This window comes from Typopeltis vanoorti, chromosome 2 (assembly GCF_054136105.1).
Source record: "Typopeltis vanoorti isolate ZY-2024b chromosome 2, IOZ_Tvanoo_1.0, whole genome shotgun sequence".
Lineage (NCBI taxonomy): Eukaryota > Metazoa > Arthropoda > Arachnida > Uropygi > Thelyphonidae > Typopeltis > Typopeltis vanoorti.
Genome location: NC_143550.1, coordinates 83,669,671 through 83,695,210, shown reverse-complemented (window position 1 = coordinate 83,695,210; position 25,540 = coordinate 83,669,671). Strand labels below are relative to the sequence as shown.

At 34.3% G+C, this 25,540-nt stretch overlaps 1 protein-coding gene across 9 annotated transcripts in view; it reads right to left on the bottom strand.

Annotated features, from left to right (window-relative positions):
- LOC150109218 (uncharacterized) overlaps window positions 1-25,540 on the bottom strand; it is a 319,064-nt gene that overhangs the window by 161,862 nt on the left and 131,662 nt on the right. Inside the window, exon 1 of one of the 9 annotated variants that reach the window (XM_090412226.1) lies at window positions 9,342-9,401. The exons of the other annotated variants lie outside the window; for them this stretch is intronic. The gene's annotated coding sequence lies outside the window, so the exon portion shown is untranslated. Of the gene's footprint in view, window positions 1-9,341; window positions 9,402-25,540 lie in introns of those variants that run through there. 9 annotated transcript variants of the gene reach the window in all.

Below are 25,540 nucleotides of genomic sequence, written 5' to 3'. Positions count from 1 at the left end.
AGCATTAGCGCACCCAGGGAGGGGGCAAAGGGGCCCTGTCCCCTCAAAAGAAAAAGGTAAAAAAAAAATTTTCAAAAATATTTTCCTAATTAAAATTCATTTTTTGTATTTATGTTTGTGTCTTCTATTTCTCTACTACTTATGAATTAGCGGCCACATAAGGTGGGATTACCCTATAGCTCTCGGGAATCCCGGCAACTGTGAACGCAAGGCGAACGAAGTAATGCCCTTGCGGACCGAGCGCTACTTCGTTTGCCGAGCCGGGCCAGAGGAGATCACGAGTATCATGTATGGGCAATCACTGCAGATGCTCAGTCATAGGTCGTATGCAATGTAGTGTGCATTTTCAAATCGTCTACCCAACTCGGCCCCCCCCCCCGCAAAATTAAATCATGAGTGCTTGGCCCCCTCCAAGATTAAATCCTGATTGCGCTACTGGCACTGAGTGTCCAAGAATTGTATCAAAATTGTATCCAACATCAAAATGACTTCACCCGCATTGCTCGATCTTACCTTTCCCCCGAGCCCTGTGGTTCTCTGAGATTGAAACACACTCTAAAGGAATGCTATTTCGAAGCGGATATAATCTTGAATACGAGCAACCCACAAGTCAGTTCTAAAGAGACTTGAAATAAAGGATACGTTTTTGAAGAAGGTAACTCAAATTACCTTGGTGATTTTTCTTTTCTTTTATTTCTTTCTTTTTTATTATTATTATTCTTTCGCACACGAAATGCAAGGCTACAACACACACTTACATACAGAAATGCTCGTATGATATAACTGGTAAACAGATAATAATTTATTTATCAAGAATACTACTATTTTCTTCTTAATTACATACTTTTTTAAGTATAAAAAAATTATATATATATATATATATGAGTCAGAAGAATAATAAAAACAATATTGATTTTATGGAAAATATCATTTTTTACATTAAAACAGTCGATTAATACATATTTTATATGGTATGTATGTACTGTATATATGCTATATTCTTACAATAAAGTAAGCTAGAGAAAGGAAAATGTTATTAAAGAAAATCATAAGGGAGTGAAAATACTTTTACAGTACTGTACTGTATTTATCGATATGGAAAGTTAACGTCGTCTGTTGGAGAATGGTTTACAAGATGAATCGTTTGTCTATTAGTACCTACATCAATATTTTCTTATATGATACAAAACACTGTAGATGTTATTACGTATTACTAACACTAAACATATGAGCCTCCGTAGCTCAGTCAGTATAGACCAGTGATGGCGAACCTATGACACGCGTGTCAGCACTGACACACTTGAGGGTTTCAGGTGACACACCTTGGATGTTGAAAAATATTGGTATTCTGATAAAAAAAAAAAAAAAAACTGCGATAAATCGTGTAAGATCGCTCTCAATTAAGGCGAAGATAGGTTTCGGCTTTGAGAATAAATTCAAAATATTTCAACGTGATTTAGAAAGTAACAATTTTAAGTATTTCCGAAGAGTGAAATTTTTTTTTAACGAAACCAGCCCCAAAAATTGAACAACATATCAACCAATCCATCAAAGTTCTAAAGTCATGAACTGAGCAGTTTTCTTCTAGATTTGAGCAATTTCGAATGTTGGAACAAACAATCCGATTCATAAAGTATCCTAATGAAACAGAATTCATGGATCTTAAATTAGATGGCTTTGAGTAATTGGATTTAAAAGATCTAGAAATGCAACTAGCCGACTTCCAGTGTAATCCTATCTGGAAAAGAAAGTTTATTGCTCTTAGAAATGAATTAGAACTTGAGCGGAACGCCTGCATGATACCACGTGTAAAAATTCAGACTGTGAAATTCTAAGCCTTCCCGAAAACTTTCATGCTCTTAAAATCTTTGCTAAAGCTCTTCTAACAATGTTCTCTTCTACATACTCTTGTGAAACTCAATTTTCTGCCTTAAATAATATAAAATCGAAAGGGAGAAATTGATTGAACAATGATTTGAGCGCTGCCTGTGTAGCATTAAAATGTATACACTATAGTCCTTCTATAAAGCACAACATTCTACCAGCACTCAGCAACAGAAAAGTCATTAAATGTAATGTAAGTTTGTAATTTCCGTTTATTAAATTAATTGTATAATATGAATTCATAGATTTTATATCAACGTCCTATTAAATAAATAGCCTAATATGATATGCATAAGTCACCATCTATGATTACGTAGTTCAATTTATAATGCATGTATGCAAGTGGCACATCAACAACGTCAATATTTAAAAAAAAAAAATGTTTGACACACATAGGTAAAAAGGTTCTCCATCACTGGTATAGACGAAGCCCTCTGGTTGGAAAGATCTGGGTTCGATTCAAATCTATGACGTGAGGACCTTTATCTGGTCTCTTTCAACTAAAGGTGAGTTAACCGGTCTCATACGGGGATGGAGCCTTTTTCTTCCGATTTTCATCCCTCAAAACAGGTTGGTCGATTGGTAGAGTCTCTGCTACTAATGGCTCACGCAAAACGTTAAGCAAGTTTGAGCGCGGTTAGTAGTTGAAAGAGGAACAATCGTTCGATGCTGTAGGCACACTCTCCCTTGATGAGTCTTTGGACTCCCTGGAGGTGTCACATAATAATAATAATGATGATAATAATAAAAACACGCAAACCGTTCCCGTGAACACGCACAGCTAGTCATAAATACACTTATGGCAAGGAAGGCAACGGAAAACCACCTTGCTCATAATCAACTCCTGGTTTGTTTTCCCTACAAGGCTGAAGTGAAAAGTACATACATACATACAACCCTAAACATCAAAAAGGGAAAGATAACAGGGAAAAAAAATTCACATTTATTTACAGGTATAACGATTCATGCACTGATAAAGAAAAAGTAGCAATATCATTTCTTTATGGTAGCCTAGTGTAATCGATACGATTGCTTCGCGGTAGCCTAACCTATACACTAATGAATAAATCGTTATAAATTGTTTATTTATTTTATGCTAATTAATTAATTTAACTAATTAATAATAGTTATTTTATGTAGTTATGATTTAATGCTGCATTTTTAAGTTTGTTTACATTTCTCTCGGCGAATGGCCATGTACGGTCTGGTAAGTGTTGGTGTGTATAAGTTTTGATAAAGTTTAACTCTTTTTATAATATATTTGTATATATTTTATGGTAGTAAATTATAAATTTTAATTTTTCATCTTAATCTTAATTTTTTAGATATTTCTAAGCTACGCGGTTCGTCTGTGAGTTTTTTCAAATTGTTGAAATCTAAACTGCGTATAAGTGGATCCGTGTTCTTCAAGGGTCAAATGTATGCGTGTATATATATATATATATATATATATGAACATTCAGACAAACTACTACGATTTTTATTAAGGTATATAGAGTCCAATAATCGCATTCCCAAAGAGTCCCAGATTTTTATTTTTGGTTTTCATAACCGCAGTGGAAGATTTCAGAATCATTCCACAGAATTCGATATCTCTCCGTCGAGTAAACAGTTTTAATTTTATGCTCTAAAGATTTCGGCAAGTTTTACAGAAATACAGCCAATACCCAATACCAGAAGAGAAATAAAACCTTGACTTCTTCAATACTGGAGGAAGTCAAAGATTTAATGTTGTGTCTTCTGTTGGTTCGAAAATAAATAAATATGTGTACACACATATACACATTTGTATATGCAGGGATGGACAAATATACTCGGCTACTCTCCAGCGGCGAGTAGCTGCACAGTGGACAAAACAGAATATTTTTTTAATTTAATGAAAACATCTTTCTAAAAAAAATCTTTTTTTTTTTTTTTTTAATTTTAAGGAAACAAAAAAAAAAAAAAAGAATATGCGTAATATAAAGAGCCCGGCTATTCTAGTAACTAAATTTAATGTAAAAAATTATATTTTCCATAAAATCAATATTGTTATTATTATTCTTCCGACTCTTATTATTTATTGACTTCTTCTTGGAGTGGTTCTCACAGAAAGGAAATTTTCTCCAAACAATGGTACAGCACCATCAAGAAAACAGTGGTGCTGTATGCAAAATTATGGAACGGGAAAGTAAGGCTGGGAAGATGGGGGTGGTATTGGAAGAATACTTTTTTTTCGTGGAGAGTAGGATTTTGCAAATTTGTCGAGCCAGTCCTAAATACCTTATATATTGTAACAAGCGGGTACGTTATATATCCCGTCTAACCGACCAAATGCGTAACGACTTGCTCTCCACCAAACAGACCCCAGGGACAAATCCCATGTAACACTTCTTCACAGGGACTGCCTTCAGGATCACGGCGAATCGCTTGCTGCATACAAAAGTTCGGACTAGTTTCGGGAATGACTTTATCATAGTGATCTGAAATCCGAATGGGCATCGGTGGAAAGAGAATGATTAGTTTGTTGAATTATGGCCGAAGCAACTAAGGCTATGCGTGTTATGTATATCAACTGTGTATGTAATTGTATATAAAAGTTCTTCGCATTCTAGACAGAATTCGAATTCAATTCCTTTCAACAAAAGGACCTGGATTCAATATCCAGGTCCTTTTGTTGGGACCAGGTGGAACGAGTCGTTTGTGGCAGGAATTCGTCATCCAATATAAGCCAATGTGCGGTATACAATCAGTTCTAAACGAGCGGCATTCCCGTGGAATGCTTTCAGTATGTCGTGGAGTCTATCCCACGAAGAATCGAGGCTATTTTTAAGGGCTTAAAACTGGCACCACTTCTCGTAATATATTTAGGTAAGCGCTGCAAATAAGAAACATGTCGCTGAGGGTACATTTTTTAATCAATAGCTATAAAATATACTCCACTGTAAGTAACTGCTTGGATGTATGTAATTTGGTTATTTTGCTTTCTTTTTAAACTGATTTTCTTCTGCTCGCAATGTCTCCAATTTAGAAGGACGTAGTACAACTTTTGTTTGATGGCAGAGAAATCACTTATAACATTGTTTAAGTTAAGGGATATTACATCCCATGTCGTTTCTCAGCCGAATAAGAAACTCAAAGAGTTTCATGCCGAATATAGTAAAAATTATATAAAGTTCGGCGATTTCAAGCGTAACTTAAACGTAACTTAATCCCTTAACTTAAACCTTAAACAAGTCATATGTCGCCGAATTGAAGCCTTTGGCTCTTCATATATCTAATAATCACTTATAATAAATTCTGAAAAACTAGGAACAGCATCTAGAAAAATTGCTCAATACATAAACAACAATCAGCAGTATATGCAGAAATAAATTAATCTTTTTTCACTTATCTTGAAATGTTAATATTTCATTTAATTCTGACAGAGAATAAAAATTTCAAAACAACTTGATAAAGTTAATAATTACCCGAATGAATTCTAAGAGATTTTTAATATCCACGAAACTTTTTTTTTTTCAAGAATTATAATAGAAACCAGATCTTGGATTAAGATATCTTTGTTTGTTCGATCAGAAAAAGGGGAATACGATCTCGAAATAGGTTACTGTGCGATACGAGGTGTATTAAAAGACGGAAGATATGAGCTTTGCAGGGACGAATCGCACCTTATCCGCCTCAAGCGCCTACACAATCGATTACAGGCAGGGAAGGCATGCGTCGTTGGATTGAAAAACGGGTGGCTTAAATGTATAAAATGAAATATTGATTGCATTTTATTTACTTTTGTATACCATCCTGTAATCACATATGAAATAAATGATATGATATAATATAATACATTTATAAAATTTCAAAATTGTCACAAAACTGAAAGAACGAATGTGATGGTGGGTTGGTTACGATAGAACTACGGGAGGTGAACTTATCTAGCACCCATACTTAAACAACAACGTGATTCACTGCAAAACTTTCCCATTTTTTCGTTTACGCAAAATATACACAACAACGCACCATCTGTCACATCCAATGGCAACATTGTCATAATTCGACATAAGAACTTGGTAAAAGTTCTTATGTCGATTCACCCTTTAATGTGTTTTTATTATTTCAAAGTTTGCCGAGTTGCAGGATCTAAAAACCCGTTCTTTCTCCGAAAGAACGGGTTTTTAGATCGCCTACTTGACTATCCCAAAGTCGAATAATTCTGAAATCACTGAAAAAAATAAACAATAAAAAACGTAGAAAAAGTCCGTAGATGGTAGCTAAAATCGAATCTATAGAAATTTTCCTAACTTCTACGAACCTAGCGCGACGCAAACTAATACAAGACCAAGCTTTCAGTTAAAATTATATTCTGCCTTTAATAAATACTAGACTTGCACTTGTTAAAGGAAATGAACATCATATTAACAGTGGACACGGACAATGTGCATTTAAAATGTCTCGTATAAATTATATATACATTTATACAGAGATCGTGTGTAGTGGATTGGTATGAGAGAGAGAGAGAGAGAAAGACTCAAAAGTGCAAAACTTAATTTACGTTAATATTCGCAAATCACAGCAAAGTAGAGTAAAAAGTAATTTCAGTCGCCAGACCATTTCGTGCGTATTTTATTCTTGGCCAACCCTTCGGAAATGGAACGGAAACCACAGCCAGTCGCTACTTGTCACACTTATCCGAGGCTGTAAGATGTCGATCCCCTGCAGATATATCGAACATGTTATCAATATGTATGTATATCTTGTTGAATGATCAAATCATCCTAGTAGATTGTATATTTCAATTCTGAAAGGGTAGGAGGATATATCAAGTCAGGTGATTTTCTTGAACACAATGCCTCACAAAAGATGCGGTCAAGATGTAGTAACTAACATTTTCTCACCAGTAGTATGTAGAGTGGATCATTTCAATGAACTAGAACTGCTGTAGCTTCTCACGGTATGCATATGATATTTAAGTATTCACCAAAATTCACAAGAATTTTTATCCTTAGTGCTGGCAACAAAAAACACTAATATTTTCCGAGTGGACAGAAATCAAGTGAAAATCGTACTTTGAATGTGAATTTTATGTTTGATTATTTTGATCATTTAAATTAAAAAACAAAAAAACAAAAACAGGGGTTTTAATTTTTAAAGTCTGCATTTCGAATACTGCATTTTAATTAACATTTTTCTAGGTTTCACAAGATTACTGTTTCCATAAATTTGAGAGATAAAAAATTTGGCAAAGTTTTTGGGCAAGCATTGCCTACACAAGAACTGGTTTGGTCAAGTGAAATTACGGCCGAAGAATGTGTGGTCAGTATGTTATGTCGTTAACTGCGTGAATCCCCAACAGATACTACCAGAATGGAATAAAAACTCAAAAAGTTCACTGACATAAAAACCAAAGCAATTCGCTGACATAATACACTAGTATTTTATCAGCGAATTGTGTTCCTGGTTAAGTGCATGCTATGAAGGATTAAACTCAGAATTCCAAGAGGGTAAACCATGGCTCCTGCTACAGGACTGGTTAACTCACGTTAAGTTGCAAAATTCTTATAAAGGATCTTTCTTGTAATACAACAGAATAGAACTGAAGTCTTTCCACCAAAACGATGTCTTCCCTGCCGATTGCGATAGGGATATGTCTCCACACGGAAAGGTGGTAAGTCTATACGGCATTCATATTTAACAAATTTTGTTAGAATTGACGATTTTTCTTTTTCTTTTCTTTTTTCTTTCTTTTTTTTTTAAAAAAAAAAATCCTTTTGACATCATTCACTTATCTGCTAATATATATATATATATAGTAACCGATCAAAAATATCCGGATACCCCTCCTCTTGGTATTAGTGGATAGGATACATCGCAACCATGGCTCATATTGGTATAAAAGGAAGCACTCAATGTTACAATCTTCACAGACAAACAGTAAAATGTAATAAAACGTAGTAAAACTGAATGACTTTTGTCGTGACGCTGTCATAGGACAACACCTTTTTTTCGAGAAATTTCTATTCCACTGCAGCTTTCTCGATCAAATATACGCAATGTTCGCTTTAAAGCTGCGCGGGTGCGCTAAGAGGATCGCGGAGTGCTGAAGCGAGCGAAAAAAAAAAAAAAAAAAAAAAAAAAAGCTTGTCCTCAGTTGAAACAAAAAATAGAGCCTGTGTAGCCCGGTGGATGTGGCTTTTGCATACCACAGCACTTGGCCGCACGAAGGAAGACTTGGTTTCGAGTCTAGTCGGAGACTAGAGGAAATTTTCCTAAGCCTTTTTTCGACCGGTTCCCGAGTTAGTCGATCTCTGGCACAGGCAAGTGGGTTTTTGTCCCGTAAACTCAAGAAAATCGACCGTAAAACCCACACTATTTCAGACATTAAATATATTGTGTTAGGGACCACGAGATGGCGGCACATTTGAGCCCAAGCCATCTCTCTTCACTGTGTACCACATAATTAGTGATAGCATTGGGCCATCTATCTCTGATTGTTACCAGTGGAGATTGAACTGCCCACTCAGTCTCCAAAAGTTAGATAGGGCTAAATGGCCTCGCCTACTCCAGTATACGGGAATAAAAAGGCGTAGCTGATTTTTTTTTTTTAAATTACCATCTATTCGTATCATGGGCAAAATTATTGCTAATCATTTAAATTCATCAGTGGTAAAATTAGACTTTCAAGATTTTATCCAATTCGATAAAGATTCTTTATTTTGGGACATTTACGAACATTTTACAAAAACTGTTTGTGTATATTTGCTGACAAAAGAATACACAGAATGTTTAGGGAGGCATAGTGTCATTTCCAGACTGACACAATATCAAATGTATGGAAGTGTGGTTACCATGGTATCTGTTATAAAAACTCTTTTGCATGACCAACTATTTTGATGTAATGTAACCAAGAAACAGTGAGTAACAAAACTTTTATTCATTGAACTCTTTGGAAAATGTTAAGAGTCTAAACTAAATATTGTGAAATATTTTTAGGTAATTACATGTTTCGAAGTTTTCTCAGTGAATATACTTGTAAATAGTATTTCAGCAAAATAAAATATGCAGTTGTAAACTTAAATGAACAAAGATGTGTGCTTTTGTTGTTGTGTTTTCCACAGTGAATTTTTTTACTGTTATTCTGATTAGAACTTGATATTTAAATCCACAACTTTATATCTTAACACAATTCTGTTTAATTATTTTTTTAAAAAATCACAACTGTGAAATTAATGCCAGGAATGGGGAAAAAAGTGTTGAAAACTGATATCCATTTATTGATTATTTTAGAAATTGTCTAACGCTACCTATTGACATTATTTGAGTTATCTAACAATAATTCGTTCACATAATCGAAAATCCAAACTGTTAGAATTTGGTTGTTTTACAGAGAGAGAGCAGATAATTAACCCAAAACATGACTTTAACTCTTAAAGCTTGATATAGAAAAAATGTTTGTACTCTCCAGATAACACATATACAAACTTTACCTTTCCGCACACAAAGCAAGATAAAAACACGCCAACAGTATATCCAGCAGCATGTGAAAACATGTCGTTGAGTCATCTGCAAAAAAGGTTCATTTTTGAAGGAACGGCCAGGTTAGGGCATAGTAAGTATAAACAGTACTATAAGAAAATACCATAGAGTCTAATGACTTTGGACTTAAGGTAATCATTCGTGCACTGCAGCTACTGTTTTTGTGTTGTGGTGTTTTGTGTTTGGTAATGTAAAAGTAATGGGTGAGCCACAAATTCTTTGAAAGTTTCTTTGTGAAAAGTTCTAATTGTTTAGAATTTTGTAACAGAACGTTAACATAAAATATACGATCAGAGCTAATAATCAGTGAAATAATAATAATAATAATAATAATAATAATAAATATCTATTTATTTCTGGTGCCACATGAAGTAATCTAAGAAGAAGAATGAAGGAAAACGATTATGAAAAATCGACAGTAGGTGAAAAATACGAATTTTCAGTTATCATTGGGAATTATTGATTGCCAATTTCTTTTGAATAAGAGTTCAAATTTATTTCCTAAAGAAATTTGTATTTCTGATTGAATTATTGTAAGATATGCATTGACAAAATCACCTTGTAGTTGGAAAGAATTACCTGAAAGAGTTAAAAAACAGAATTATTGGTTAATAAAATATAACCATCAGCTGAAGTGGGAAATTGGTTCACTACCTCTGGACAAACTAAGAAATTGGATGATAGAATCAACATGCAAATATCAAATGTTACTCGCCAAAGGCAGAGAAAAATCAAAAACATTAACGAGGTTAATAGGGAGGCCTGCTCTTGATTTAAATGAAATTGGATGCCCAAAACGTGAAAACATAACATGTACTTTTAAATGCTTTTGGAAACATAACGAAAGATTCTGTGCTTTTAATAATTCTCAGAAGTATATGTACTGGTTTCAAAAAAATAAATATGCAACTCTTAATTTTACTATGGTAATAAATTCCCAATGATCACCAAATGAAAAATTAACTTTCAGATGAGAGTCACTGTCAAAAACCACATGATGGCAATTCCATAAGCATGGGAAGAACCTTTGATGTATTTTTCAATTTATTTATTTTCTGTGTTAGATTCAGTGAATACAATTTGTAAATAATATTTCATTCAAATAAAATGTGTAAATTTAAATGAACAAATAGGGTGTCATTGATGTGTTATACAAATTTAAGTAAGATCATAACGTTTTTTTTCCTTGTGAAATGTCATGCCACAAAGTAACCAGACATTTTTTTGACTCAGTGAATTAAAAGTCTTATTTGTTCATGCAAGCCCTCAAATATTTCATGACACTGTCAACTCTTTTAAGCAAAAGGAATAATTGGGTATTAAATAGCCAAAAGTTTAGTGGAGATTTCACCTGAAATGTCACAAGTGTTATAGTTTGGTTATTTTACAGAGCCATTAGATATTTTAAACAACATACATTACTAAAACTCTTAAAAAGATTGCTGTAGAAAAACGCTGCGGAGAGTTCAAAACTTGTTTGTCTCATATCAGTTACTTAAAATCAGTAATGCTAAAGAAAAAATAAATAAATTCCACTTACAGAAATAGGTTAAGAGCACAAGTAATTGAAGGTAAAATTAATAATCATATTGGTTTTTTTAGAAAAAATAAATAAATGTAAGCATTAATTTACTGCAGAAATAATTTCCCACATAAACCAAGAGTTCGAACCTAAACACAATTTCTCACCTACGTACAACAATTTGGCAACTGGATAAGAGAGATATCTTTAAGATAAGACTTAATGAGAAATCTACAGTGTTGGAAAATAAATTCACATACATTTTATATATTTATTAATTTTGCTCAGTTATTCTGTTAGAATATGAATTTTAAAAGTAAAATACAGAAAATAACCAATCAATTTGAAAAAAAAAAATAATAATAATAATTTCGCTTGTCAGAATTCCATACTCTAACAGCATTCGAAATTCGAAACCGGAAATAACACTTACCCTAAACTAAACGATGTATAGACTTTCCTACCAAGCTTGGGAAATCATAGCATGAGCAATTGTGTGAAAGAATTAATACAGAGAACCAATCGGATAGTAATCTAAATTAAGTAGTCAACTAGCTTTTCTGGTTATTTACAGAAATGTCTTTCAACTCCTATGTTTTGTGTGTTTTGCGCTGTGAATATATGTTATCCACAGTAACCTATAATGAAAAAGTGAATTGCATTTTCAGACTTTTGTTTGTGTTCTGTGAATATATGTTAAAAATCAACAATTTGGAATATTCTGAAAACCTAGATAGTACCAAGATGTTCCCATTCTGGAAAGAAATGTAAGTTAATTTTTTTTTTTAAGTTGAACATAACAATTGATAATTGTAATTTTAATAATCACTGCTCGTATGTTTTGGTAAGCGTAATTCTAATACTGAATAGTTTTTTTCTTTTTCATAAGAATAATCATAGGGTACATATGAGTATCAACATGGATACATTAGCGACTTTTCATGTCTAATGTGTATGTGTGTTTGAGTGACACCAGCATATAATTAAATTATTTAGAAACGCTCGAAACACTGCCGCCATCAAGACTTTCTCTAAGAACTCCCACCCTTTAACAGGAAAGAAATATCCCGAAATGTATTGGAAATTAGTACTACCACCTATAGAAGAAGAAAAAAAACTGTATGTTTGAGTGACATAGCATATAATTAAATTATTCAGAAAACCTCGAAACTGTGAATTTCCAAACACATAACGTCATGATTCTTATCTCTAAATATCACCCATAAGGCAATAAGCGAACCAAAAACACCACGTCAAGCCCCTGACAGACGAGGGCCCCAGCGAAATTCCAAAATCTATAACAACAAACATTCACGACACGATTCCTTATCTCTAATATATCTTCCTTTCAATTCAAAACAATAACGTCACTTATTTACAACTAACAAATGACGTCACTTATCTACATCTCATAACAACACACACACCCACGTCACGATTCCTTATCTTATCTTGATCTAGTTCAAAGTGTCCCACCAATCAAAACACGAATCCGTATCTCTACCATCACCCATAATTCCATACGCGAACCAAAACACAAGAACTCACCTCACTGACACATGTCCCGGGGAAATTCCAAACATTCCAATCTCATGACGTCACGCCCATAAAGATGTCATCTTCTTATCAACCAATCACGTCACGATTCCTTATCTTGATCTTGATCAAACCGCCTGGACTACTACTTAGCACAAATGTGTTGACGCCCCCGTCAAGTTTAATGGAGAAGTAGGCATCATAGTCTCAGGCGGTTTTTCATGGTTTGGGCCCATTGTTCCTCCTCCCCTCCCCCCTACTTCTAGAGATAGAGAATCATTCAATAAAATTATTTGAAGAAATAAAAATCGCTAAGAGTACAAAAGATTGATAACCTGGTTAATTGAACATGCAATATATTGCGTAATTAGTTGAAGTCATTTTGTGCTTTTTTCTTAAGGCAGTTTCTTAATGAAATATTATAGTTAGAATGATTCGAAATGAAGCAAAACACACCGAAAAATGTCACTTCAGTCCACAACGATAGGCTAATGTATCTTGATGCTAAGTCTTGGTGGCAGTATCACAACAGAAATACTTTCCACATTTAGCAAAATATTTTTTAAAAAATGGGAATGACATTATTGATAAATTCTTTCAGATTGTTGCGATCGATCTACCTATCGATCAGATTGCTGACGTCAGGCAACTCGCTGCTGCAAAATGACGATGTAGTGGAACACGTCATTACTTTATCATCATATATGGTCAAAACTGTGGTATTACATGTCTGTAACACTCTCCGTACTCAACTCATTAGATCTTACAGTTCCCATCCGGTAACTTTTATTTCCAGAAAGGAAGTCTTCACAGGGATAATGGTAATGTCACTCGAAAAACCAAAAACATTGATGGCCAAAATTGTTTCATGATCCTGTTCCTGCGTTGAAATGCGAGTGCCACAGGTATGTATTTTAAAAGTGAGTATACCAACTTGAAATGAAAATCTTCATATTATACAGACTCGAAGAAATACCAAATCTTGATAGTTGCATGAAATGATACTAGTTAAAAATTATCACAGCTGCATACATCGATTGCTGTAACAATAAAATTTTGTAGTATTAGCGCTTTGAACCGCATGCATCAGATCAGCAGTTCTAAACTTTCTTCGTCCCATTCCTTGAGCTATCACATTAACCAGTTCTCATGCTATGAGAAAACTAGACTACACAAAAATGAAGGAGACAAACGAAAATAAGATTCCAAGTATTTTTGGATTATTTTATAATGAATCTGACACCATTTGATTGCTTAAAATTTTTCATATATATATATATTTTTTTTTTTTCTTTAAGTGATATTTAATTTTAGACACCTCGGACAGCAATTGATAGGTGCATTCTTTATTGATTGTGAACCACTGCATTAGAATAGACACAATCTCCAAAACAAGTATTAAAAATTCAATCTTTATTAACTTTATTATTACAAAAAATTAACAGATAACTATCAATTAAATTATGCTTGCATTTCGAAAATATTTTCTGCAATTTTTCTGGAGAAATTTAATCACCGTATGTGCAGTATGTAATTATATATAACTAGAGATTCAGTTCATTACTTTTTTGTGGTATTTTCCTCCCTGGTATTTCGTGGCATTTTTATCCTTGGTAGTGTCGTAGTTGTTATAGAAATTCAATGTGCAGTAATTTGTCGTAAACACTGGAATTCGTGGTGTGAATTGTTCCCAGCACAATATTCTACACAAATTCTGCTGGCGATTATGTTGAAGACTGGTGTAGCTAACTGATTGGATCTACCTTTCCAATCCATAGGTCAAGCTGGCTGAAGGTTTAAAGTGGTTGTTTACTTGAGCAATTATGCCTAAGAGATAAGTGTAAAATCTATGCATATGTTTCTACGCTCTTTGCTGTCATGTTTCTACGGTTTGCTGTCATGAGAGAGCAAGAATCCTGTCACCTCCGTATTAGGCGACAAGATTTTTTCTCAGTAAACGTTCGTAAAAAGGTTCCTTTCGTTCGATACTGCGACGGAATTGAATACTGAAGGTCTCTTTTCAATTAAACGACATCATTACTAGAGACCATGCTGCGAGGCTCGTCTAGCAGACAGGTAATCATTCATAACCATAAAATGGCAGACTTTCATTTTAGGCGTACGATCCCGTTCAACATTGATGCTTAATTTAAGTCCAAAAACGGGAGATGCAAATTGCATCAGCATATTTTCTTTGGAAAATTTATTTCTTAAAAATAAATAAATAAGTAATTTTTAACATGAAAGTGTATGAGACGTGCTAAGTTTACATCTCCATACTTTCTTCAACGTGATAAAATTTTCCACTGAGTAAAATGAAGTCAAAAATAATAAACATTTTACTGTATAATCCATGCATTTTTATTTTTTTTTTTTGTAATAATAAAGTTAATATGGATGTATTTATTAGCATTCTAGATATCCCATTAAGGATCCGACACGAGTACATTCTCGCAATCGTTTCGATTATTTCTCCAAACATTACAGAAACTTTTACTATAGCTTAGTTGAATTCATTCTTTCTGGAAAAATCTCGGTGACTTACCCTTGAAGAGAGAGAGAGAGAGAGAGAGAAAAGCCTCATAGCAAACGCAATCGAGTCATGGCCTTAGAGCAGTGTTTCTCAAACTTTCAGATATCCGCGTATCCCTTCTTAAATTTTCATTATAACCAAGTACTCCCTTATAAAATAATAAATAAATAAAGTATGTTTCATTATAAATGTCTATTTTATTTGAATTTATATATTCATGTAAACAAAAAATATGATTTATTTTTAATAGAACAAAATTTGGAATAGGTTCCTCTTCATTTCCCGTCCATGAAAATCCACATTTCAAGTAATTTATATCATACTTACAAAGATTTTTATCTTCTTCCTAGTTGGTTCTCTATAGATGTCAGACGACACATTATCAATTTCGTTTGATCCAGATGCAATATCAACGTTTTCTTGTTGCTTACACCTACTTGTATTTGCTATATTGCTCTCTTTTGTGGTTTATAAATTCAATCTTTAACCAATGATCTTTACTTAAGAATTTGAAAGCTAAAAAAATTACTGTAAATTTATCTATCGAATATAACTCGCACTTTTTTCCCCAAATTAAAGCTAAAAAATCGTGGTGCGAGATATATGCGAGGATTTTAGGAAACTAACGTTTTCAGAAAAAAAACTGCAAATGGTTTCTTGGTGTGAGTTACCAGGAAGCTCCTACTCGCTATCGCTACTTTAGACATCGAGAACAGTTTCCTTGTGTGCATCGTCAAAGTCATCTCTCCAAATAACTTCATCTTCTTTCCCATGATTTCAAGCAAAAATTACCAGTAATTTACAAGACTTGAGATACATACAGCAGCTATGAAGAAGTGCATATGATTGGTGCGGTATTAACAAAAGATCGCGCGAACCAAAGACAAATTAGCATTTCAACAGTTGAGTTGAAATGCTAATTCTCTTCAACCGAATTCCATAATATCTGAAACATATTCAACGGAGTGGTGTCAAGCAAAACCATGTTGTCTGTGCAACATGTGGTTATGCTTGAGTCTATACAGCAGTTTCTGTTGGATGGGAGATGTGATTGATTAGTTAGTGCTGTTTTTATCCCAGTTGTCTCTAATTGCATTATTTGTTGAGAAATATAATGTTTCCATGCGTTAATGATGCATAGCCGAAAATTGTCACGTACCCCCTGAAGACCTTTCGCGTATCCCCGAGGGTACGCGTACCACACTTTGAGAAACGTGTGGTACGCCTTAGAGGTATGGACGATAAATCTAAATAGCACAGCACAGTCAACGGACTGTACCGCCATGACGCGATCACTAGGAGACAATACTTGAAATAGGGAGTGGCTTAGAGTTAACCGACCTTCGGTGAAGTATTATCATAGGTTGTTATGTTAGCTATTAATGTTAAATACGTTTCTTCGATTTCATAACAAGCAGAGCATTTGAGATAAATGTTGCTGATCATGTCATTAAACCTAAGAGAAAAGACAGAGAGAAAGAGAGAGAGAGATGAAAATGGTTCTATGTTCCTTTCGTCGTGCATGAATTTTTCTCAGTCAGGACTCAGAAGCATCCATAATTGCAGAGGTTTGCGACAGAACATTACGCAGAAAACTCGGCTCGGTTTTCACTGAACAGCTACTGCGGGTACGCCGAACAACCCAAACAATGCTCGATAATGACTTCTATATTGTAGTTCAGAACCTGTCGTGACTGGACAGTAAAGCTGTAGTATGAAGTCAGAAATAATAATACACGCTCTGCAAATCAGATGAACCTGTTTGGACATAATAGTTGCCAGGAGAATGTCATTCAGCAGAGGGCATTGTCGCATTAAGTGTGGTGTGCTAAGGCAGAAAAAAAAGCTCTTCTTTGTTTGATCTGAAATCCTTTGTCATAGTGCATGGGGGGGACACATTAACGTATATTGACAAAAATGCCAATATAGTTAATCTGGTGTTGATACATACTTCAGTGAGTCATTTTTCACTTAAGCCACTTAAGCATGTATCAATTTGATTGGACTATTTTTGCATCATCACATAGAAGCAGCATACTTCGAAGAAATCGGTGGACAAAGATTAGAGTGGCAGCATAATTCCGATCTGAATCCTAAGGGGAAGTTTTGAGAAGAGTTAGAATGACTATTGAGCAAGATTAAATGTTGAAGTTCCCTACAGAGATTGACTGCATTTCGGTGGAGCGATTATCAAAATACCTTAGTCGATTTGTTAATGTCTAGTGCATCGGTTTGCAAATATCTAGCCCAGCACGTACCCCCGGGGGGGGGGGGTGCGTGCTGGGCCGTTCAGGGGTACTCGAAAAATAATCAGTAATAGTGGAAAAACAAGTAAAGTAAACAAAATGCAAAACGTTAGTTATGGAACAATAAATGTTAAGTTTGAATCGCCGCTAATGGAGACACTTCAAAACTAGCTAACATTAGCGTGGCTATAAACCCCCACACCCAAAACACTCTTCTACCAATCATTACGCACAGTTCATGCTTCATTTTTGTCACCCATTCTCCTTTCCAGAACAATCACGTGTTACTAAGAAATTATCATTTCTTAGTACAGATCAAGCAGATTGAAACAATGTTTCAATCGGTAATCGGTATACCAATTATTACAGACTTTTCAGATAACACAAATAAATATTATTAATGTAATATTTAATTAATATTACATTAATAAATCAAAAGTTTGTTAAATACTTGATCATCATTATCAATATTTAACATGAAGCTATACTTATTTCTGTATTACGAATATTATAAAATTAAAACTGTGGTTTGTACTTTTAGTGTAATAATTTTCCTTTCCCAACTCATTAAATTATTTCCAGTCCGCACATTTAGCCTAGGGGCTTTACGCTTTCCAATCATGTGCCTGGGGAAGGAGTGTCCTAGGTTCGATTCCCGTCTACGACGTGAGGAGCTTAAGGATCTTCCTCGGCCATAGCCAAGTTAGCCGGTCTTCGGCGTGGACAGCAGGGTTTTTCCCGCCAGTTTATCTGGGGGTTTTCATCCTGCAAACCGGTCCGTGGACATACACGGATTACAGTCAGGAATACTGGCCTAGCCATAGGCCTGATATTCGTCAGCTATGCTGGTTCCGGAGGCCCGGATAAAAGTTGGGGGGACTGAGATGGTGCCGTTCATTCCCGTAAAGGGAACTCACGGCCGCTGTATCATCATACGATAATTAATTAATTAACCTCATTTCCACTATTTTACATTAAGATAGGCACTGAACAAAAGTGTCAGTATTTAAAAACAGCTATTTTAAAAACAAGGGGTACACAAGTGGAAAAAGTTTTGAACCACTGGGCTAGTGGAAAGTGTAATTCAGGATGCAGTGGTTTTTTTTTTTTTTTACTCTCCTCGGTTTTTTCCACTTGCAAATGGTAAAACTGGCCAGAATACCACAATCGAAAAAAAGAGCAAATTATACAGTACAGAAATCAGTACTCATCTTAATTGGTTTAATGCAATTAATTGTAGGATAACTTTCCAATTAATTGTAACCAAATCTGCGCACAGAGTGGGGGACAATGTGTTTATTCAAAGATACTGTATATTAGAAAACAATAATGAAGGAGAATGCTATATTTGGTTTGGTATATTTGAATTACTCAAAGGTGTAAAATTTGGAAGAGGAGGACGAGGCTTACCTTCTTCGACTACAATACTGTTTCCCATTGTAAATATGGGCAAAAAAAATTATAAATTTATAGAAAATTATATAATAAAAACTTGTCTATATTATGTATAAAAACTTGCCTACCACGTCAGTTCACGCGAAACAGATGAAACTCAGAAAATAGAAACAGCAACTCATCACAAATAACATCATTCAATTGGACTGGTTGACACACTAACAAATCACAGCCTCTAGGTACTGTTGTCTCAAAGCTCACCCTGTCTCGCCTTCTGAGCGGTTTAATACCTAGAACGCTAAGAATTTAACCTGCTGCGCCATCTGTACATCTTTTCAAATGTGTATGTATTTTGAAAGCACACCCAGCTATTAACGCGAATGTGATGCACCGTTTACGCTTAGAGAACTTAATTTAACCGAATACGCAATAGTGTTTCCAATTCTCTGCCTCTAAATGGCAAGTCTCCAGGGTACATCTGAAGAATAATTAAATTAAAATTAAAAAAAAGAAAAAAAAAACTTGTGAGAATACTCAAGTTCGTTTGTTTCCGAACAAATGTTTTGTTTCGACATTACACTAAAATTACACTAAAAGATTTTGTTGCAAGATTACTACCTTTCTCGTAACCACAGAACTTGATTTAGAGAATGCAACTATATTAGTCCTATCACCCCCCCCCCCCACACACACACACACATCTCCAGGTGGAAAGAATTTAATCCAGTCGACTATTCGAAACTGAAAACCTGCGAAAAATGATAATGATCTTGAAATTAGTTTATGGAATTATAATTCAAAGGGTGTTATCTGAAATATAATCAGAAAGGGTGTTATAGGATATCGTCAACCAATATCCTATAACACCCTTTCAAATTTGTATAATTAAACATATAACCATTTTAATTTGTTTTTAAAAAAAAAATATATATATATATATATATTAAAAATAATAACTTCTCTATCGCCTTTTTCATACCTTAAAGGTGGAACTTTTTTTTTCAGTCCTAACTTTTGAAAATCAGCTGGCAATTGTCTCCACTCTTACAGCATTACTGATAGATGAGTTCATAGCTAGTGACAATTTGTAGATTTAAGAGTGATGAAAATATGGGAGACAGCAATCGTCATAACTTGTTCTGAACTTAAGTGGTATTACTGTTTGGAATACAGGGTTCTATTTCTGAGTTGTTGTGTTAAAACCCCGAGTTTCCAGGCGAAAAAATACTACTTGTCTGTACCAAAGACCGACTAACTCGGGAAACAAGTTGAAAAAAAAGGTCAAGAAATTTTATTTGGTCGGCGACTAGAATTGACACAACAGCTAACAATTTTTCTTCTGCTAGTCTATCATGATAGAAGTTGCCCCACAAATACACATGCGACATTTAATTTATTAACGATTTAAGAAGAATTTACAAAATCTAACACGGGATTTGGATCAGACGATAAAAGAGCACTGAAGACAATCTGTTCACGTGATGTTCTAACTATTGTTTGTCAAGATTCCTGTTATGAATATGTATTATAATGTTGAAATATAGTTACTCTCAGGAAAGTGATATTGGAGAATGAACTTTATTTTATTTATTTATTCAAGTTTTTTTTTAAGTGTGGGAAATCAAGCATTGCTCATTTCCAAAACAGGCACTTTTTTATTTGTTTTTCCCTTAGAACTGAATATCTCAGATGACTTTCATCTTAGCACTAACTGTGATACACTGAACTTATGAAAGGAATGAAACAAATTAAGCAAACAATGCACGTTTCTTCTAAGGCAAATCAAACGCATACTATACTGACTGAACTTTCCCAAGAGGGAAAGAGCGATGGTAGCAGATACCAGGTCTAACTTGTTAAACTTGGTCTGTTATTTACATATTTAGACGCTAGATACAATATCATGCTAATACCAAAAAGAGCATCTGTAGGAAACAGATGGGAAATGAATTTTCAAAAAAATAAAAGCCTTTTTGAGATACCATAAAACAACAAACGGAAAAATGAGAAATGAGCACTGGAGCAAATAATTAAAAATTATGCAAAGATGGGAAATGAATTACAGATAGTTCTTTATGCATCATGTAATACTACAAAAGAACATAGAACAAAAAAGAAAAGAAAGAAAGAAACAACACTCAAACACAAAGCTACAGTAAGAAGTCGTCATTGAAAAATATCAAATGTGCATTATAGATAAATTCTAATGCTATGCTATTCAAACGATAAAATTGATTTTAATTATTATCAATAGCTAGCTCAAACTGAGCCTCTAAGTCTAAACCAGCGTTTCCCAAACTTTTCCGACGACGGAACAGTTCACAAATCCTGAAATTTTCACGGAACACCTTGGTTATTTAGTAATGTATTAATTAATAATTAATTGTTAATTTAACTGATTTTCATTACTAATTAATAACTGATCATTAATTATTAATTAATTAAACATCATTAAATTAATTTGTGCTGATTTTCATTGACATATCCCATTCTGATTACCAAAAATTTATAATATTATTATAAGTATTTACGAGTGAATGCAGAATTTTTCTCCTGTGTGCTGTAGTTTTTCCCTCGTTTTGTACATCCTGGAGATCGCTTTATAGGCTGGCGGTGGATGACTCACTATCTGTTGCGTGACAAACACCTTCAATAAGAGATTTCTTAATACCAAAATAAACAAAGTCCCTTCTCTTATTCATATTAAAATTTAAATCTGCAGGCCTATTACTTTTAAAAAATCACGGCACTACCGTTTCAAAACTTTAACCCTACAATACGAACTTGCGAAGAAAGTATTCAGTATTACTAGATTTGAGAACCGGATACAGACTACCTTGATCTTCAATTTTAGTGGAAAAATTTTCTTTATACTTCCTTGCTGATTGGTCACTAACATTTGCTACATAGATGTCATTTCCTTCAGTTTTGAGAACAGAGAATACGCAGCCCATTGTTATAATCCGCTTGCAGTCAATTTTTATGACCGGTCATAAATAGCGGTATTCCCTTTCTCAAATGTTGAAAGGTTTCGATGTGTGAAAATTAACGATAATTCATGAATACTTCCACGTTTAAAAATACACGGCTTGGTCACTAACATTTGCCACACAGATGTTATTAGGCGTTCTGGATCTGAGCTTTTCGACACATTCACGAAATTCTCCTCAGAATATTTCCACTACAAAATATTTATTCATGAAAAATGCTTAAAAAATTAAAATGACAAATTCCAGGAAAACTTTTCACTGTGTTCCCGGAACACAGTTTGGGAAACCCTGGTCTAAACCATGCAATTTATTTCATGATGGGAAAAAAAATAACAATAAATAAAAATTTCATCGAGTAGTTTAAATACGATTCAAAACTAGTACTTGAAGTATATTTTAGTGCTTGAGATGTAAACAGGACACTTGAGGTATCGCTGAAAGCCGCTACCTCTGGTACTTGGAGAACATTTTAGAGTACTTGGCCCAGTTCTAACTTCAAAAACCGGAAAGGGAAATTGGTCTTTTCGGGGAGTGCTGTCTTCTGCAGATAGACATTAACAAAGGAAGGAGCCAAGTAGGACAGAACGATATATATAGAGAGCGGATGGAAGGGTTGAAGTTGTAAGAGTGAGGGGAGTGAGATGCTATAGTGGTAGTCTAATTTTAAAGCTATTCCAATACGATGTGGAATAAATCTCAAATTGGGCAGAGGATATTCTTATAATTATTGAAATAGTTACTCGATTTATGATAAGAAAACTGTCTACCGAGGTATCTATCTCTTTCCCAATATGGCTATAATTTCGATGTGTTCAGTGTGATGAATATGTTTGTTCTATCGCGTATGAAGTCAATTCGGTGTTTATTTTCCTCCTTTACATATTTGGGTAAAAAAAAACTACTGCAGCTTCGAAAATGTCCGATGGCTGCATGAAATAACATTTTCTGAAACTGGAACTGATATAAAAGCTGTCACAGCCCTTTGTACATTCCACACAATAAATTATGATGAAATTAGTAGACCTCTTAGACTAGGATATGTTCAAGAATTTTAAGCTCCTGAAAATGCTTTAGATTTGGCGGTGATGCAATTTTTGTGGTTTTCTATTCACAGTCACACGTGAACAGTTATATTTTTCATTACTTCATTTGAGGTTTCAAGTGAAAAGGAATACTGGCTATTTTCTATTACCGTTTACCAACGTGAACTTAAAAAAAAAAAAATTTATTAATTAAGAACATAATAAAAGTACGCACTGCTAAAGATTTCAAAATCGTAGAGATATAATATAAAAACTTTTCCTTCAGAAGTGACATTGATCACGAGCCAATGTCTGCAAAAAAAGACATCTATAGGCATGTTCCTCAAGAACTAGCTAGCATTCTGTAGCCGTCGCCTTACGCATGATCAGATTAGAAAATATACTAATACCAGACAAAATTGGAATTTACTGAAACAGGAAAGAATATAATGAGTATGGAAATTTCTCCACTTCTGACCTATTCCTGAAAAGAGAGATAAATCTTTCATGTAATTATCTATGGTGCTCTGCTATTATTATTCCTTTTTCCGAATTCATCCCCATTCCCACAGTCCGCTTAGGTGCCAGTATACTGTCAACTGCAGGATGTTCAAGGGCTAATATGACTGTTCATGGAACAAACAACTTTGTTCCCTCTTTCTTCGACCGCAAGCCCTTTGCTTGACCCAAACATTTCTAAGCTAAGAATTCACTACACCAATAGGTATGTTATGTTGACGAAACAGAGATAAAAATGTTAATATGTGTCTGATAACTTCTTCGAAGCTTTTTTTTCTTTTTAGCTAACTTCCATACGATTTCTAACAATAATAATTGTTAGGAGGAACTTCACTATATTTATTTACCTCGATCCTTGTAAACAAGGATCGAGGTAAATAAATAAAGTGAAGTTCCTCCTGAATAGTTTTCAATTGCCCAAAAATGTCGTAACAAATATCAGAAAATATCATACAGATTTCATTAAAATTCACCTTTCAGCTGTACAGTGGCCTCTTTTATAAGCACACATAAAAACAGAAAAAGAGGAAGCTGCGCTCTCATAGTTGCTTTTACGTATTCTACGAAATATAGGTAAATCACTATGTGCCCGACATCAAAATAGCCATGCAGAACTAAACTAATTAAAGTAATGGGCACTGTAGTGGTACAGACCTTGGTTAGTTCTACTATTGTATTATTACATAATTAATTATTAACTATATAAATTACCAGTGTATCAGAGTATCCGTATGCATTTTGTTCTATTCACATTGCACCACCTAATTAGAGAAAGAATGACACAATAAGAGAACAAGGATGCTAGTTATTGGATTTCTTGGTGTTGAGTTTCAATAGCTGTTCGAATCCAGAGGATTAAAACACAACTAATAAAATACAGTACATTCCATTTACGGCAAATGACTGGGATAATATTAGAACTCGAGAGGAAAATAGTACATTGGAATATGAACACAAGTGTGAAAGATGGCATGCAATTTAATTTTAATAAACAGTACTAGAATGATGATAGTTTATGATGAATATAAGGAGCAGCGGGGAAGTACCATTTGAAAATATAGCATGATTTCTAGCTTGTTGCTTGGCTATTTAAATGAAAATGCTCATTGATCCAAAGTAAACGGATACCCGAGGATAAGAGCACAAAGAAACTATGGAACGCGTCAAGGACAGATGAGGTCAATAACAGCGGGAAAGACGTTTAAAGAAAATATATAATCACAGCATAACTCTCCCCTCCCTTTTGTAGACAGGTTGAGAGGTGGATTTATGACTAAACAGGCAGTAAATAGCAGAGCAGAGATTATATAAAAAAAAAAAAAAAAAAACGTGCGGGGGGGGGCAACTATGGAGAACAGGCAGTTTCTCGTCTGCCACAGCATAGGAGAGATAGAGAGCGGACTTGACGCATTACGAGTATAAAGTAGTTTTGGACATTCCCTTAAGAGTTGTCTGGATATGTAGAATTCATAAGGCCATAGCTAAGATTAAAAAATTACGGAACGAATTGCATGCTTTCTAATTGTATTTATCTCTAAATGCCTACTCTTATCCCCCTGTAAAAAAAAATACGGAACTAATTGCACGGTTTCTTATTTTCCTCTTCATATTTTCCACGAAGCCGATTTCAACCACCGCGCTGTGCGATTCCTACTTGGGTAAAAATTACAATAAACATTTTAAAATATATTTACATGATATTTAAAATACAAAAGAATGTGTTACAATTATTATTCTTTTTTTAACTTAAACTGCACCCTACTATCGAAAGTGCACTATGCAGTTCGTATCCCCTCACTTGTCACGTTCCTGATCGGAGGAATTGTGTAAGTGAGAAAAAGGAAACATCTAAAGTGCTTGGTGAAAAATCGACGATGGCTGGAGGAGATGGCAGAAGAGAGAGAGAGAGAGAGAGTAGCAATTCATATTTGTCCTGTAAAGTGAAAGAAGACTGAATGCAAGGGCGAAGAAAGGAACGCTGTACGTATTGTACTATGCTTTCCAAAGTTTCCGGGTGAAAAAAATCTCCTCTACCCTCATATGAAACTGGCTAACTCACATTATCAATAGGAAAATTAAAAAAAAAAAAAAAGCGCTGTAAAAGAGAACCCTAAGAAACCCAAATACGTAGTAATGTAATTTTAAGCTGCAAACATAATTGTTTTTATGTCTGCATAAATGCTTTTTTGTATTATTAACTTTTTCTTTTTGTCGAACACGATTTCTTTTAACACTTATCGCTTGGCTTAACAATAGCCCTAGATGTATTTATAGTTCATGAGAATCCTCCTGCACATATACCACCTAATAATTATCAACCGTTTGGACCAAAGCTATATTTGGCAACTCGAATAAAAGTGTCCAAAGCGATGATCTCTAAGGAAAAA